Genomic DNA, 18,685 nt, shown 5'->3' with positions numbered 1-18,685 from the left:
CCTATTAGGTATTCCCGCGCGACTCAGAAAGCAAAATGTGCAGCCAAGCCGCACATTTTATTTTCAGAAATTAGCGCCGACCCAAAGGTAGGCGTTAATTTCTCCGGGCACCAGGAAAGTACACAGACAAGCAGTTTTTATTGCTTTTCTGTGCACCCTCCAACTTAATATCATGGTGATATTAAGTCGGAGGTCCTGAAAGTTAAGTTAAAAAAAAAAAATTTGAAATCGGCTCGCGGGTTGAAAACCGGACGCTCAATTTTGCCGGCGTCCGGTTTCCGAACCCGTGGCTGTCAGCAGGTTTGAGAACCGATGCCGGCAAAATTGAGCGTCGGCTGTCAAACCCACTGACAGCTGCCGCTCCTGTCCAAAAAGAGGCGTTAGGGACACGCTAGCGTTCCTAGCGCCTCTTTTTGCTGCGGGCCCTCATTTGAATACAGAATCGTGCGCACAGGAGAGTGGCCTGTGCGCGCGCCGGGAGAGCGGGCGTTTGCCCGCTCTCCCGTGACTTTTACTGTATCGGCCCGTAGGTGGGAAAGAATGTAGCCGGGTAACACTGATTTTTTGGTGCTACCTGGCTAAGTTTTAGGGAAGCAGACTCGAGCATTCTAAATCTACTAGATTTAGGAGAATTTTCAGCTGAAAACCTAGCCAGTTAGATTCAGCTGAAAAAAACAGTATCATGCAGGTCATCTGGGACATTTAGCGGATGTCTGAATATCTACCTCAATGTGTGTTTTAAGCAAAATTATTTTACTGGAATTTAAACAAGATTATTGCAAAAGCAGTTATTCACGGCACTGAGCATTTTCCAAACTACAACAGAAGTGTTTTGTTTAACATAACCCTTTGCCTCTACCCTTTCACATTTTATCACATTCCAGAAAGAAATACTAATCTTAGGAAGTTACCACAAACATCCAACTCTAAAAAGCAACTATTTTAGCATCCAAAATCACTTACGGGTGAATTTTAAAAGCCCGAGGAGCGCCTCAGCCAGGGGGATACGTGAATATCAGCCCGATCCAGTAAAGTCCGAGGGAGAGCGGACTAACGCCCGCTCTCCCGGCGCGCGCACCGGCCCCTCGCCGGTGCGAGCGATCCAGTATTTAAATTAGGCGACGTGGTGCAAACGAGGAAAAGGAGGCGCTAGGGACACTAGCGCGTCCCTAGCGCCTCCTTTTGGCCTGGAGTGGCGGCTGTCAGCGGGTTTGACAGCCGACGCTCAATTTTGCCGGCGTCGGTTCTCGAGCCCGCTGACAGCCACGGGCTCGGAAACTGGACGCCGGCAAAATTGAGCGTCCGGTTTTCGGCCCGACAGCCGCGGGCCGAATTCAAAATTTTTTTTTTTTTTTTTTTTTTTACTTTTTTTTACTTTTGGGGACCTCCGACTTAATATCGCTATGATATTAAGTCGGAGGGTGCACAGAAAAGCAGTTTTTACTGCTTTTCTGTGCACTTCCCTGGCGCCGGAAGAAATTAGCGCCGACCTTTGGGCGGCGCTAATTTCTTAGAGTAAAATGTGCGGCTTGGCTGCACATTTTACTTACTGGATCGCTCGGGAATACCTAATAGGGCCATCAACATGCATTTGCATGTTGAGGGCGCTATTAGGTGCCGCGGGTGGGCCGCGTGTTTTCCTCCCCTTACTGAATAAGGGGTAAGGGAAAACACGCGTCCAGAGCAGGGTGACAGTGCGCTCCGACGGAGCACACTTTACTGGATCGACCTGTATGTCGGGCCGGTGCACGCTGAGAGGATTTTAAAAGCCTCCTGGATACGCGCGTACCTCCCGCTGCGTGCACAAATGAAAAGGTTTTAAAAAGGGGCCGGGCGTAGGCAAGGTCTGGGAGGGGCATTGGGATTCTGGGATTTAACCTGAGGTTTGGAGATAAATACTTAGGCACACTAGCGTGCGCCGGGGTCCCCTGCTATCTAACTTTACTTCTTCTATGGATGACGTGCAAGTGATAAAATGAAAGAAATCAAGGCAGATCAGCGAGATTTTACGGGCTGGGACCAACAGCAGGGAAAGAAGGCTATTAAATTAGGGAGTTTCGAAGACTTAAGCCCTTAACTGGGCGTGCTGGGAACAAACTAGTTTTATTGGCAATAGTGTCGGAGTGCGTCCCTTTTAAAATGCCCCACTTACATGGTAGAAGGGGGATTTGCATGCCCAGGCGCAAGCCCACTTAAAATTAAGTGCACATGAGCGCGCTGCCAGATTATTTTATAACGTGGATGCATATATGCGCATAATTTATAAAATGGCTGTGTACCTGGGCGCGGGCCGGGTTGCATCAGTACTTAGGGGCACATCTTTGGTTCACGCCCTGAAATGCTCATGCCCAGACCACACCCATGCCCTGTCCCCTTTGGAAAACTTTTGAGATGTGTGCACGTACCTTGGCGGCTTTTAAAATCCGCTCAAATGAATGCATGAATCAGGCTTTTAAAATTCACCTTTAAGATTTTATTTGCATCATAAAAATCTAAAACATGACCGATGATTAAAACAATTAATGAACGAGTCCACATCAGTCAGACTCCATGGTGTGCAATCAGGGTCTCGCAAGACATGACGGTCACATGGCGAACAAACGCCACTTTGTGGGATTTTGAGTTCGTTCAGTATGGCCATATAGTGAAAGCATTTTGTAGTTTTGTATGTGATCAGCAAGATCGAGAGTGAAATATATGATTATTATTATATACTCTGGTAAAAATGCAGCAGCATTTTTCACACATTATCTGGCTAAATGACAACTTATCAATAATTCCCCTTTTGTTCGGCTAAAGTTTAGCCAGATCACTCAATATCCAGCTAAAATTTGGCCGGATTACATAATATAGAGGTGTTCTGGAGATGTTCTGGAGTAGATTTAAGTTAGCTGGATAAATTATCCAGCTTACTCTAGTTATTCCTTAGAGAAGTATTAAAGAAAGTCGGATAAACTTATCTTGCTCTCTTTAAGATAGCTGGCTATATTCAGTAGTGCGGCTTTATCACTGAATATCCCTCCAAAGTAAGCTGGGAAAGTTTATCTGGCTAACTGAATATTACCCTTACATAGAGAAAGGAGGTGTTTCTGGAGCAGAACTGAGGAGAATTTATCACTTACACACGGGCCAATACAGTAAAGTGTGGCCGTGGATACCCGGTTTTTAACCCACTTTGGATGCATGTTTTGGACACGTAAGGCGTACCCACGATTCAGTATCGGCTTTTACGCGTCCTTACCGCTTGCCGAAAAGGACGCGTATCCCTTTCCGCCCGCCGCATGTATATGACATGTTAATGATCGGATTAGCTATTCCTTTCGATACAGTAACGTGCGCCCAAATTATCGCCCTGTTAACCAGCTTATTTACCGCATCTTTAACCTGAATATTTACCGCCTACCCTGGCGTTAGTGTGGTGTTCAGTCATGGACGTCTGGAAAGAGACAGGAACATCCATGATCGGAGGCCCCGCTGCCTTGAGCGCCTGGCCGGACATCCAAGGTCGTGGCTTGGACGTCCAGCCAGGCGCTCAAGGCAGTGGGGCCTACAGACGGGAAGGTCCATGAACGGAAGCCACGACCTCGAATGTCCAAGGTCGTGGCGTCCGTTCATGGACCTTTCCGCCTGTATCCGGGCGTCCATAATTGGAGGCACCGCTGCCTTGAGCACCCGGCCAGATGTCCAAGGTCGTGGCTTGGACGTCCGGCCGGGCGCTCAAGGCAGCGGGATCTGTAGAAAAGAACCATCCACTTACCTGGTGGAATGACATTTCAAATGACAGGTACCAGCACACCCTGGATACTGTATAGGCGCTGCATACCGCTCTCTACAGTAAAATGGATTGCGAACGCCTACCGCTTCATTGACACGCTTTGGACGCCGCTTGGATTTGCATCTAATTTGAATACTGAATCGAGCGGTATGTGAACCAAAATATGCTCGCTGCAAACAAGCGGGCACCCGGCACTGCCGCACTGTTTCTTACGCGTCCTTACTGTATCGGCCCGACAGTTATATGCGTACACGTATGCATACATACACGATTTTGCTGGAGTAAGTACCCGCACAAAAAGCAAGTACAGGTGCATACAATTTCCGACCCAGTTTTCAAATGGAAAGTTTTTCTTTTGGAAACTGACATAAAGTTTGCGGGTGAAATGTGCCCACAGAATTTACACTTCTGCGCTCAATTCAAAAGTATGGGGTAGTTTTAAAAGCCATTTCCATAGGTGAAATAGTTCTTTACCTTCAGAAATGGCCTCTTTACAAAACTGCTTGCCCTATTTAGGGGTATGCTTACAGTGTAGTGACTGTACACAAGGAAGTTTACCCATATTGAGAAGGGGCATTCCTGAAAACTCTATTTGCACAAATTAGCAGGTGCAAATATGTACATTTCTGGGACAGTTTTCAAAGGGAAAGTAGGCACGTGCTTTCCCTTTGAAAATTAGTGCAAAGTGTACAGGTGATTGACTTTGCAGCCATCGGGGCCGTTACAAGGTTACCCCCGTTAGTGCATAGCATGCTCTTTTCTTGTGGATTGTAAATGGCCTTAGCGTGCACATTACACTTAAGTGCAAAGTCCCTTAAGAACAGTACTAATGAAATGATTGGAAAAAGATAAAGTGCTTGCCTGAGGACATTCAGTTCTTCAGAAAATGGAAACTGTTCCAGGTTTCCAACCACACTAATCATTTGCAGGTTTGGAATTGGGACACTAATAGTCACGGCTGAGCCCTCATGTAACTCTCCCAAAAATGAGTTTGAAATGCATTCCATTTTGTGTTTTCAAGTCCTCATTTTACTCCTGTCCAATTCTAATGTTAGTAAAATCAGGCTGGCTTAAGTTTCTATCTGGTGAATATTCAAATTGCATTTAACACAAACTTTGGTAAGGCTGCCATTGTTGCAAATTGGACATTACAGGAAATTCCATGAGATCACTAGCCAGATTACATCAACCAGGAGCACATTTTCCAATTCTCACTTCCAGCTATTGGAGAGTACTATATATCGTATGACTTCATTTTCAGCATAGCTTGCACAACATTTCTGTTTACACTACACATATATTATGCAGTTTTTGTCCTCCATGAGCCAACAATAAACTAATCAGGAATTAATCATTATTTGTATTCTTACAATCTGCTTCTGTATTAAATACTGTACAGAAGGAACACACAGCTAGTAACTGTTGTGTTTGGCAGACTGCAGGCTCCTCCCGTGAACTGCCACACTCATCTACCCTGGCCGGCCCTGCCTCATTGTACATTAACATGGCGAATGCTGCCTGCTGAACCATGCGGCCGGACCCTGCTCTCTGTCGCACCGAAATGCCAGCAGGATGGTGCCAAAAGCACGCACCATGCCTCCTCCTAAGCACGCATGCGCACCATTGCCAAGAATTTAAAAGGACCGCAGCAGGAAAGACCCTGTGGCCCCATAGAGATGACATCACCAGCGCTCCCTGGAAGCAACTCGCCTCAGCAACAGGTGCAGCTACTCCTCGGCAGTACATGTTGCTTTCCTTCGTTCCAGACTTTGTCCAGCTTTTCCTTGGTCTTCTTCACAGTCTTCTTCGTAGTCTGTTCCATCCTCATTGCCTGCTTGTTCTTGTCCTTGCCTGTCTGCCCTGCCTATCCTTCCCTCTTCTCCTCCTTCGGATGGATACCTGGTTTTGGCCTCGGCCTGGACACTAGATACGCCTGACTGCTGCCTGCATCAGACCACTGCCTGGACTCCAGATATACCTGACAGCTGCCTGACTCTGACCATTGCCTGATCTCGGATACACCCGACTGCCATCTGCCCACATCTCTAGCTTACTATGGAATTTCTCTTTTGCCCAGAGACCCCACCTAAAACCTGCTGGCCCTGGCACCCAAAGGATCAATCCGAAGGAAATGAGGGCTTGTATAGGTGAAGGCCCTGACTGGTCTCTGCTTTGTCTGGATCCATCTGCCAATGGCAAGAATCTGTAGCGCTCCTCCCTGCAGGTTGTGTCAATCTTGCCTTGGGCTCGGCGCGCGCAGGTTGCACAAATGTGCACCCCCTTGCGTATGCCGACCCCGGATTTTATAAGATACGTGCGGCTACGCACGTATCTTATAAAATCCAGCGTACTTTTGTTCGCGCACCTGGTGCGCGAACAAAAGTACGCGATTGCGTATTTTTTTAAGATCTACCCCTAAGAACATAAGAACATAAGGCTTGCCATACTGGGTCAGACCAAGGGTCCATCATGCCCAGTATCCTGTTTCCAACAGTGGCCAAGCCAGGTCACAAGTACCTGGCAGGATCCCAAGGGGTAGATAGATTCCAAGTTGCTTATCCTAAGAATAAGCAGTGGATTTCTGCAACTTTCCCTAAATAATTGTTAATGGACTTTTCTTCTAGGAACTTGTTGAAACCTTTTTCAAATGCAGCTATACTAATAGCTTTCACCACATCCCCTGGCAACAAGTTCCAGAGCTTAATTATGCGTTGAGTAAAAAATATTTTCTCTTATTAGTTTTAAATGTATTACCCAGTAACTTCATTGTATATCCCCTGGTCTTTGTACTTTTCGAAAGAGTAAACAGTTGATTAACATTTACTCGTTCCATTCCACTCAATATTTAATAGACCTTTATCATATCTCCCCTCAGCCATCTCTTCTCCAAGCTGAAGAGTCTTAACCTCTTTTGCCTTTCTTTGTAGGGGAATTGTTCCATCCTCTATATCATCCTGGTCGCCCTTCTCTGTACCTTTTCTAATTCTGCTATATCTTCCTTGAGATGTGGCAACCAAAACTAAACAAAATACTCAAGGTTGCACCATGGAGAGATACAGGGCATTATGATATTCTCTGTTTTATTCTCCATTCCTTTCCTAATAATCCCTAACATTCTCTTTGCTTTCTTGGCTGCTGCTGCCCATTGAGCAGAAGATTTCAACATATTTTCTATGATGACACCTAGATCATTTTCCTGAGTGATGACTTCAAATGTGGAGCTTTGCATTTTGTTACTCTTCCCTAAGTGCATCCCTTTCCACTTGTCAACAATAAATTTAATTTGCCATTTGCATGCCCGGTCTCCCAGTTTTGCAATGTCCTCTTGCAATTTCTCACAATCCTCTTGTGATTTGACAAGTTGGAATAATTTTGTGTCATTGGCAAATGTGATCACCTCACTTGTTGTTCCCATTTCCAGGTCATTTATAAATATATTTATTTATTTATTTATTTATTTATTCATTCATATTTATATACCATTAGGGATGTACAATCGTTTTTTGATGATTAGGAAATTCGTATGATATTACCTAAATCATCATGGATCGGGAAACCGATAAAATGATTGCACTTTCCCCGAATTTTTGTAAAAAATGTTCACTTTTTTACTTTTTGTTAGTTTTTGTTAGTGCGTGCTAACAGGAGTTAGCACGCAGCAAGCCGAAAAACAATTTTTCACGAAAAAAAAAATGCCAATCCGCAGGAATACGAGATTTTCCCTCGGCCACACGAATCCGAAAGCGGAAACTATCGGGCACCCGATGCACATCTCTATATACCATCATTCTGTAGACAATCATGATGGTTCAAAATAAAATATATCAATAAAACAATAATTTCAATAGCATTTTACAAAATGTCGCAAGTAAAACTTAATAATACATAAAACAATACATAAAATCATTCTCCAGCATTGAATCCTGTACTTGTGTTTTGTACTCTTTCTCCTAGCCAGCATTTGCAAGACCAAATAGCCATGTTTTTAAATCTTTCTTGAACAGCTTTATATCTTTCTGAACAAATAATTCGCCTGGCATTGAATTCCATAGTTTGGGACCGGCAATTGAAAGCAATCTCTCACCTCACTTAAATGAGCAGAATGCAGTGAAGGTATTTGTAGTAGACCCTTATTAGCTGACCTTAAATTTCATTGTGGAATATATAAGTGCAATGTTCACTTAGCCAGTCGGTATTATTATTATTGATCATGTTCTGAAGTATGCATATACTTTGTACTGTATCCTAAGTTTGACCGGTAACCAATGTAAAGATTTCAGAATGGGTGTGATAAGATCATATTTGTTATTGCCTGACAGAACCCTTGTAGTGGCATTTTGTAGAATCTGCAGGAGTTGGATTGTATTTGTTAGTAATCCAAGTAATAATAAGTTGCAGTAATCGAATTCAGTAAATATAAGAGTTTGTAGCATGGTCCTGAAGTCATATTGTTTCAGTAGTGGCTTCAGTCATTTCAGTATATTTAATTTATTATAGCCATTTCTTATTTTGTTTGAGATATGCTTCTTCAATGTCAAATCATATCAATAATGACACCAAGACTGCGTTCCTGATCCATCAGCTCTAGTTTCATGGAGTCTATCATAGAGTGAATTGGAATTTATGTGGGAATCTTTCTATTTAGTAATATGATTTCTGTCTTTTGTCTATTAAAGACTAACTTCATGTGTTTTAGCAATTGCTGTATTACAGAAAAATAGATTTCTAATTTTTTAAGAATATGTTCAATTGAAATTTTTATAGGGACTATAAACCGGACATTATCAGCATAAATGTAGTGGCTAATTCTCATTCCTGACAGTAGATGACATAATGGAAGTATATATATATTAAAAAGAGTTGCTGATAGTGATGATTATTGAGGTACCCCTGTATCCATATTTATTAAATTTGAGGAAGCACCTCCTAATCTCACTTGGAATGTTCACATTGATAGGAAAGGCTTAAAGCATTTTAAGGTTTTTCCAGTTAAACCTATTTCTATCAGTCTTTAGATCATTATATTATAATCCAAAGTGTCAAAGGCTGCTAATAGATCTAATAATACCAGTAAATATGAATTTCTATCATCAAATTCTCAAAGTACTATATCAGTAAAAGCCAATAATAGAGTTTCTGTACTATAATGTTTTCTGAAGCCAAATTGGGATGGAAATATGATATTTGCCTCAAGATGATCTGTTAGTTGTGGGAGGATTATTTTCTCCATTATTTTGGCAATGGCTGGTAGAGCTGATATTGGTCTGTAATTGCTTAATGCTTTGTTATCATTATTTTCTTTCAAAATTGGTTTAATAGATGCACATTTCAATGGGAATGGAATTTCACCTTCTGTTAATGATAAATTTACCAGCCTGGTGATATGAGGTATTACCAAGCATCGGTCCCAGAATACCTTTTTCCATTGGGAAAATTTACCATTTAGCCCTACTCTCTGTTTTCTATATTTTAGCTAGTTGGCAATCCACAATAGGATACTGTGACCTATCTCATGACTTTCTAATCTGCTAAGAAGTATCTCAAGAGGGACTTTGTCAAATGCTTTCTTGAAATCCAGATACACTATATCAACTGGCTCACCTTTATCCACATGTTTATTTATACCTTCAAAAACATGTAGCAAATTTGTGAGGCAAGACTTCCCTTGGCTAAATCCATGTTGGCTTTGTCCCAATAAACTATGCTTATCTATATGTTCAATAATTTTATTTATTTATGTGTTTGTTTATTTATAACATTTAATACCACTCATCAATTACTAAGTGGTTTTCAATATAAATATTCATAATTAATACAAAGATACAGAATAAAGATCTTAAAATAGACATACATTACATCAAAACAGCAATTCATGTATCGAGCCTCAATACAAAATTTTGTTCTTTATGATAGATTCTGTCATTTTGCCTGGTACAGACATCATACTCACTGGTCTGTAATTTCCTAGATCACCCTTTGTTCCCTTTTTAAAAATTGGTATTACATTGGCAACCTTCCAGTCTTCAGGTTCTATTGATGATATTATTGATAGTTTACAATTTTCCATGAAGCAGTCATTTATTGCATCTAGGAACTTTACTTCTCTAGAATGTCATGATATAATATTTACCCTGACCATTACACACAAATTAATATATAAAGATGAATTTATCTGTTCAATCAATAACCTCCTTCCTCACATGACTCAACGAAACCTACATTCAAACAACAAAGGCCTTCTGAAAATTCCCCCTGTCCGAACAGCATAATTATCAACAACCCATTAAAGAGCTTTCTCCATTGCCTGCCCTAAATTATGGAACTCACTCCCAATGGACCTTAGAATGCAACCCAACTTGAAAACATTCAAAAAAGATCTGAAAAATTGGCTGTTTTTCAAAGCTTACAATGAAACCCTAACTCTCACAACATCTCATCATCTGAACTCTCAAATGAACTGAAAACATGCTCAGTTACCAAGATCAAGATCAACATAACTCTGAACCATATCCAGCTGAGAATATAATCTTTCCCATAGTTTAATTCCCACCTTATTACCTCACCCCTCTTTACCTTACCTGCTGTACTTTAATCTGACTGTACCTGTACCCACACCTCCGTGTACATTTACCTTATTTTTACCTTGAGGATGATCTCTGTACTACTTATCTAATTTTCCCCCTTTTTTGTTATTTGTTAACCTTGTTGAAATATGTAAACCATTGTGATGGCATTACCAAATGATGGTTATAAAACTTGATAAATAAATAAAAATAAATAAATTTACCCAATCAATATTGGGTAATTGAAATACCCATTATTACTGTGCTGTTGATTTTGTTAGATTCCCTAATTTCTTTTAGCATTTCATTGTCTGTTAGTTCATTCTAGCCAAGTGGACGGTAATATACCCCTATTACTAATGAATTCCCTTTTTCACCTGGAATTTCTCTCCATAAAGATTCAATATTACATTTTGTTTCCTGCAGAACTTTTATCCTGTTGGATTCAAAGCTCTCTTTAACATATAGTGCCACCCCTCCACCAATTTGATCCATCCTGTCATTTTGATATAATTTGTACCCATGTATCACAGTGTCCCATTGGTTATCCTCCTTCCACCGGGTCTCTGAGATGCTAATTATATCTACCTCTTCATCCAGTGCTATACACTCTAAGGGCTAGATTTTAAAAGCCCTGCGCGCGTAAATCCTCCCTATTTGAATAGGCTGCCGGCGCGCGCAAAGCACCGGGATGCGCGCAAGTCCCGGGGCTTTGTAAAAGGGGCGGGAGGGAGCGTGCCCGGGGTCAGGGGGCGGTCCGGGGCGGGTCTGGGGACGTGGTGATGGTTCGGGGGCGGGCCAGGAGGGCGGTCCTGAGTCCCCCGGCACTGCGGCCTGTGCTGGGGGATGCGAGGCGGTGCGCGCAAGTTACGCCTGCTTCAAGCAGGCGTAACTTGCCCAACAAAGGTGGGGGGGGGGGATTTAGGTAGGGCCGGGGGGTGGGTTAGGTAGGGGAAGGGAGGGGAAGGTGGGGGGATGCGGAAGGAAAGTTCCCTCTGAGGTCGCTCCGATTTCGGAGCGGCCTCGGAGGGAATGGAGGCAGGCTGTTCGGCGCGCGCAGACTGCCAATTTTGCGCATCCTTGCGCGCGCCGACCCCGGATTTTATAAGATACGCGTGGCTACGTGCGTATCTTATAAAATCCGGCGTACTTTTTAAAGATCTACCTCTAACTCTCCCATCTTATTTTTTAGACTTCTAGACTTTTAGACTTCTACATTTCATAGTATGTTTCTTGTTTGTATTAACAACCTGTTTTATCAGTTGACAAGGGTAATTTGGAATATTTCTCCATATTCAGAAAGCTGGGTAATAAGTAAGTTATCCAGCAAAATTACCCAGGTAACTTGCATATTCAGCAAAAAACAACACAGTCAGTTATCCAAATAACTTAATGACTGCTCTCTGGCATAATCAGATTTTCCCAGATAACACTGAATAACTCAGCCAGATAATGCTGAATATCAAAGGTATCTGGCTGAGTTATCTGGGTAAGGTGACCCACCCCAAAACATACACAGAATGCCTCTGATTGATTTAGGTAATTTTTATCCAGCTTATAACTTTCCTGATTAAGACTGAAGCAGGCAGAGTGGCAGGATTTTAGAATCCCGTGGTTTGAACTCAGCCTGACAGACCATTTCAATATGGACTTCTATATTGTATTGCATAGGCCCTTAAATGCTGTTTCCATAGTGGAGGAAGTTAAATGGTGATATCTAATAATGATCTGTATTGGGATAGTACTGTTCAGTATATTCATAAATGATCTAGAAAAAAAGAGTGAACAGTATTTATTTTTTATTTATTTAACATTTTTCTATACCGGCATTCGTAGGACACATCACGTCGGTTTACAAGTAACTGAGAAAGGAAATTACAAAAAACAGGGAAGGGGGCTAACTGGATAATATATAAAAGTACAGATGAAGAGAGTCAAAGAGCAGAGTTACAACTTTTGCATTCATGCTAGGGTTAGATATGCAAGTGAACTATAAACAATGCTAAGGAGGCATGTGCACTTAAGAACTTAGCATATAGAACTTATTTACAGTATGAAAGGAGGCAAGTGCACGTATATACAGATAAATGCTGGTGCGGGGGGGAGGAAAAGGAAGGAGGGAGCGGGAAGGGAGAGGGGAGAGGGAAAAAGGAGCAGGGGGGTGTGGAGGGAAACAGGGGTACAACTGAGCAAGGGTATTTTTAGGCCATGGTACTGGGCCAATGCCACTGATTGCCAAGTTTGCAAGTTATATAATTTTGTTGACAAAATCAAAGTAGATGGTAAAGAGCTATAAAGGGATCTTACAAGTTGAATGAATGTACAATGAAGTGGCAGATGAGTTTCACCACCAGCAAGTACAAAGTAATGCACATGGGACAAATAAAAAGCAAAACCAGACTTCTTTTTATTATACACAGTGGGCTTCAGTTGAATCATTACCATTCAAGAGATCCAGGAGTCATTTTGTATGCTTGTCTAAAACATTTGAGTGTGCAGTGGCTGTCAAGCTTATAGAATATTAAAAATCATTAAGAGGATTTACAAGCAAAGCAAAACATAATTATACCATGCTTATTCACATTAGGGCAATTTTCAAAAACCCGCTAAGGACTTAAGATGACTGGGTAATATTAGCTGGGTATCTTTAGAACAATTTTCAGCCAAAACTATTTGGCTAGGTTTTTGGCTGGAAATTCTCTTAAATCCAGCCAGGAAAAATATGCCTGGGTAGTATTAGGACAGCTCTTTGTGTGGCTAGTGTTGCCTGGGCAATTTAGCTGATTAACTAATTTCTGAAGTTAAACCTTTTAAAAATCAACCCCCTTATGAACACTGTGGCCTTGATTTTCAAAGCAGCTTACATGCATAAAATCCAGTTTTACATGCATAAATGGCACTTTGAATATCAGCTTGGGGATTCTATGGATAAAAGCACAGGAAAAACTAAATTTTGTGCATACTTTTATTCACAGATGAAGTAAGTGTTCCAGGAGGCTGGGTTGATGCGGGGAAAGATTTTGCATGCATATTTTTGATTTGCAAATGTATGTGTGCAATCCACATGCACAAAGTTACACTCCAGAGCACATATAACTTTGTACATTGATGTCCATGTGGACACCCAGTGAATCAACAAAGTTTCAAAGTGGACTTATGCACATAACTCTCTTCAAAAATTTGGGCTAAAGTTTGTGGGTAAACAGTATTAGGGATGTGCCTTAGTTTTTAACGAATTCAAAGAATGCAACAAATGAGGCCATTATCAGTTAGCTTAAATGGAATGAACTGAAAATAGCCTTCTCTGAAAATACCCAAAAATTATTGGGTATTTTCCTATTTGTTGCATTTTAAATTTAAAAAAAAAATGGGTCTCCGATAGTCTGGCACCATGGCATAGACTCAAGGCCGGCCTAGGTCTAGGCCTGGGCTGGACCCAATGCTATAGTCTAGGCTAGAGCTGAGTCCAGAATCAAGGACCAAGAATGGTGCTGAAGCCTAACCCTGAGCCAGGTTGGGCACCGTGGCATTGGCCCAGTACCATGGCCTAGCCCTAGGCCAGGCCCAGAGCTGGGCCTAGCACTGTCACCAAGGCATAGCCCCAGGCAGGGCCTAGTGCCAAGGCCTAGTCCCAATGCAGGGAGCTGGCACTGAGGCCTAGGCCCAGCAATGTGCCTCGGTGCCAGTGCCAAAGCCTAGATCTGGACTGGCACCAGGGCTTGGCACTATGGCCTGGTGCCATTGCCTGGCACTGAGGCCTGTCCTATAGCTGAACCCGGGCAGAACTGGGGCCTCCAGGTCTCCTGCCCATATCCCAGAACTTGAAAAATGATGCCATCCACTTGGAGGATTGCACCAGAGCAATATCACTTCAATGCCTTCCTCCAGAGTAGACAGATTTATGGCCGTAGACACATACAGCCATTCAAAAAAATGAAGCCTACTGCACTGGAGGATGGCGCTAAAATGTTATCACTTTTGCATCATCCTCAGGCAAATGGTGCTGTTTTTCAACTATCAGAACACTGGCAGGAGCAACTGTGCATTGCTCCTGCCCCCAATGATGAAACCAGAATGGGGTAAGAAGGAGCTGGTTAATTTTTGAAGTACTACCCTGGCCTGCTCTGGGGAGGTCCCAGGGCTAGGCCCTTGACCAGGCCTATACCTCAGCACTGGGACTAGACCTCACTACCACACTCATGCTAGAGCTAGGCCTTAGCACCAGACTGGATTGTGCTAGGCCTCAGCTCTGCGCTAGGCTTCTGCAACTGACCTGGCCCAGGGCTAGGTTTCGGTGCTGTGGCTATGCCACATTGCTGGACCCTGTCGGTATATTTTTTAGTCCAGGAAAGCCACCCAGGGCCATCAAAGGACCAGTTTTTTTTATATTTTTTGGGGGGAAGTTTTTTTTTCAGTTTGGCAAATGAACTGAAGCAAAAAAAAAAAAAAAACAAAACAAAAAACATTTAATGACATACTTAAACAAAATAAATCCCAAAATGAAAAAATGAGTCAAACCAAAAATTTTGGGGCTGCACATCTGTAGAAGGTACCCTCAGAATTTAGCCTTATATAGGCAGGTCTAAAATTATCCTCTGTGTGCAGTTTTGATCACTATAGGCCTGATTTTTAATCCCCTGCACGCGGGGAAAACGGGGGGATACGTGAGCTGGGCCTTGCGCGCACTGCATGCATTTTTGAAGAGGCCCAGCCACGCGCGTAACCCTCGTTACGCACACAAGAGCCAGGCCTCTTCCAAGGGGCGGTCCCGGAGGCGGAGAGGGGTGGAACTGGAGGCCGCCATACAGCGATCATTTGCCGCTGTGATGGGGGCTTCTTTTATTCAGTATTAATCCTATCTTTGTTAATTGTTTTCATCTGGAGAGGACGAAGTTTTTCTGCTATGTCCTTGACTATCTTGTTCCATGAATCAAATGTTGCTATTGGGTTGGTTTGATTTAATTCATGGAGCTTGTTTTCTATTGCTTCAGTGAGTACTTCCATCTCTATTTTTTTTCTGAAGGTAACAGTATGATTATTCTCTCTTCAAATATGGTTTTGGTTGGTGAAGGTTATTTCTGCTTTTATTAACTGGTGATCCGATCAGGGTAACATTGTATGAGAAGTGTTGATTCGGCAATTGTTGGTGTTAGCAAATATTAGGTGTAGAGTGTGGCCTGCTTTATGGGTGGCTTTTGAGGCAAATTGCGACCATCCCAGAACTTTCATTGCATCTAAAAACATTTCATAGTCCAAAGTTCTGGGAGTTTTGTCTACATGGAGGTTAAATTCTCATACAATTAATGTAGATTCTGGGGATGGAAATACCTTAGGAGTACATTTTAAATGCCCGGTGCGCATAAATCCTGGAGTTTATGCGCGTGGCCGGGCCTTACACGCGTTGGGTGAATTTTCAAATGGGCCCAGCCACGCGCATAAACCCCGGTACATGGATAAGTGCCAGGCCCTGAAAAGGGGGCGGACTGGGGGTGTGTTCTGAGAGGGGAGGGGAAGGGAGGGGCGAGATGGAGGTTGGTCGGGACAGCGGCCATTAGCTGCTGTCCTGGGGAAGTGTGCGCCAGCAGCCGGCTGGAGCGTGTAAATTTACTTTTGCTCCAAAGGAGCAACAACTAACAAAATTATAAAAAAAGTGGACTGGGAGGGAACTGGGGAAGTGCCGATTGTGTCGCCACGCAGACTTGCACATCCCCCCTTGTGCGCACTGCATGCACATGCGCACGCAGATTATAAAATCCGGTGCGCGCGTGTGTGCATGGCCACCCGGTTTTATAACATGCGCGCGCCAGCAGGTGCGTGTTATAAAATCAGCGCATCCATGTGTGTGCACACCAGGAAGCATGCACACATGGATGTGCACATGCACCTTTTAAAATCTACCCCTTAGTGAATAATATCATTAGGTGGCGAGCAATCTTTTTGGAGTATTTCTGGGGGACACTAAACCAGTCCTATGTTTAATTGTGGAGATTTTAGAATTGCAACCTCATGTGATGGGTGAATCTCTGTCTTGTATGGTGTAAGCCTGAGTTCTTTCTTACTGATTATTAATAACCCCCCACCTTTTCGTTTGGGTCTTGGAAAGTGAAATATGTTGAAGTTGACATTGGATATTTGGTTTAATAGCACTTTGCCATTCTCATTCAGCCAGGTTTCAGTTATGCATCAGATCAAGGGTTTGAAGCCCTCTAGCAGATTGTTAATTAGGGGGAGTTTTTTAGATAGAGATTGGGCATTCAATAGAAGCATAGTGAACATGAAGCAGGAAGAGAGAGGAGAGGGGTTGGCACTTAGCATGGGGATCGTCCTTGTGTTCCTTCTGTGTTTCTTTTTATGGGTTTTCCATCTTAGCTCTCCATATAGACATTGTCCTAGTGTAAATTAAATATTGCTTATTTGTTCCATTGTGGTAATAAAGCCAGCCAGGTAGTAAAGCTAGCCAGTAATTACTGATATAACCACTTTATTTATTTATTTTTATTTAACACTTTTCTATACCGACCTTCATGAAAAAATTTCATATCAGATCGGTTTACATGTAACAGAGGGTCTAACTTAAACATAATTAACCAGAGGCGGAAGTTACATATAACAAGAGTAGATAACTGGGGGGCTAGGCTAGTCAGAGGTAAAGGACAGAGTAACAAAAAACAAGATTAGGCATTGAGACAAAGAAATAGCGGCTTAAATATAACGTCTATGCATGGCGGGGCGTTAGCCAGGAAAGCAGAGTCCTGTCTGGTTGACAATTAATGGTTCAGTAAGTTATGGGAAGGCCTGGAGGAAGGCTTTAGGCTTGCACTTCAGGTGCGCACAAAGGGGCAAGCTCTTTGTCACAGTCCTTTGTGCACACACCAAGGTTACTTGCCTCCCGGTGCAAGTACCTTTGGTGTCGCCACCAGGTTTAACTCGCCGGGATGGTGAGAGGGTGGAAGCCAGGATTGCCTACCTGGCGCCGGCAACTTCCCTCTTCCTCTTCATTCTGCGGGGGGTGGGGGGGGGGTAGACTGCCTGCAGCTTGATTCCCCACTGCCCCCGGTGTGGGCTCTTGGGCCGCCTGCCTGCTGCTGCGGTCGGAAGGTCCTCTCCCCATCTTTGGCCTTGCTGCCAGGTTTACCTCGCTGGGGTGGTGGGCAGCCAGAGGGCGGTGGGCTGGCAGAAGGCGGGATCACCTATCTGGTGCCGGCAACTTCCCCTCTTCCTCTTCATTCTGCGTGGTGGGGTAGAGCGCCTGCAGCATGATTCCCCGTTGCCCCCCCCCGATGTTGGCACTCAGGCCACCTCCAGCTGGAAGTTCTAACCCAAAAGCTGTATAGGCTGAGGGAAGGTAGTTCTTCGGCCACATTGTGATAGGGACAGCACCCTCTAGTAAACGGCGCCTATGGCCGAGGCCATATTAGCCAAAGGCTAACTATGGCTCTGCTTGTTAGTTGTTCCAGCGCTTATCAGCATTGCAGTTCTCTCTCCTGTGGTGAGGAATTAGCGAGACACTCCCATCTCACTGCAGGTTTTATCTATGCATGTATGTTGTATGTGTCTTTGCCAGCCCTCTTTTGGTTCTCATTATCTTAATATCATGGTGTCTGGCTGCTGGTCATGGTTGTTGCCTTCTCTTCGGCACCGGCCTCCTTTTCTCATCACCATGGTCAGCTTCTCTGCCTTCATCCATTTGTGGGCTGGTAGAAATCAGGTAAGGAGAAGAGATCTGTCTTTCAGCACAATTCTTGCTTCTTTTCTTTTTATTTATTCTGTTTTCCCATCTACCATATCTTCTTAATTTTGGAGGTGGGTAAGGAAGCTTATTGGTACTACTCATTGCTCCCCCCTCATCGGGACAGGCTGTCATGCTATTGTTGTCTTTTATTTTAAAGGCTTCCTTCATTGATCTTGTTTTTTTCTCTTCTTTCTCTTTTTTTTTAAATAGGTTTCTTTCCTTTTGTGCCTCCAGTTTCTGGCCGTCAGCCTCTGGTAGTTTCATGTAGCCCACATGAAACTACCAGTGATGCTGCCATCACTGCCTTTGGCCTACTCATCTCGGGCCTCTTCAACTCAGGACTTGTCTGGATGCTACCATCTTCTTCAACGTCTGGATTAGGTAAGTCTTAACTTTAAATGTTTTATTTTATTTAAGGGTACCCCCTTTACACTGCATCTGCAGGATTGAGTATGACACTCAATCCTGCAGAAATAAAATGTTAAAACAGTTGTACAACAGCAAATAGGTTGAACAGCATCCCAGTCAATGAACAAATGCCCATAGAAAAGATTTTAAACCATTCTTGTTAGCATGTACAGACAATCCCAAGGGCTGGGGGCTACAGAGGAACCT

At 43.2% G+C, this 18,685-nt stretch overlaps 1 long non-coding RNA gene across 1 annotated transcript in view; it reads left to right on the top strand.

Moving 5' to 3' along the window:
* Nucleotides 1-18,403, top strand: part of LOC115087388 — a 41,523-nt gene extending 23,120 nt beyond the window's left edge. Inside the window, exon 3 of the long non-coding RNA XR_003855510.1 lies at nt 18,281-18,403. This is a non-coding gene — a long non-coding RNA (uncharacterized LOC115087388). The remainder of the gene's footprint in view (nt 1-18,280) is intronic.
* The last annotated feature ends 282 nt before the right edge of the window (nt 18,404-18,685 follow it).

This window comes from Rhinatrema bivittatum, chromosome 1 (genome assembly GCF_901001135.1).
Source record: "Rhinatrema bivittatum chromosome 1, aRhiBiv1.1, whole genome shotgun sequence".
Classification (NCBI taxonomy): domain Eukaryota; kingdom Metazoa; phylum Chordata; class Amphibia; order Gymnophiona; family Rhinatrematidae; genus Rhinatrema; species Rhinatrema bivittatum.
This window is presented reverse-complemented; position numbering and strand designations above follow the sequence as displayed.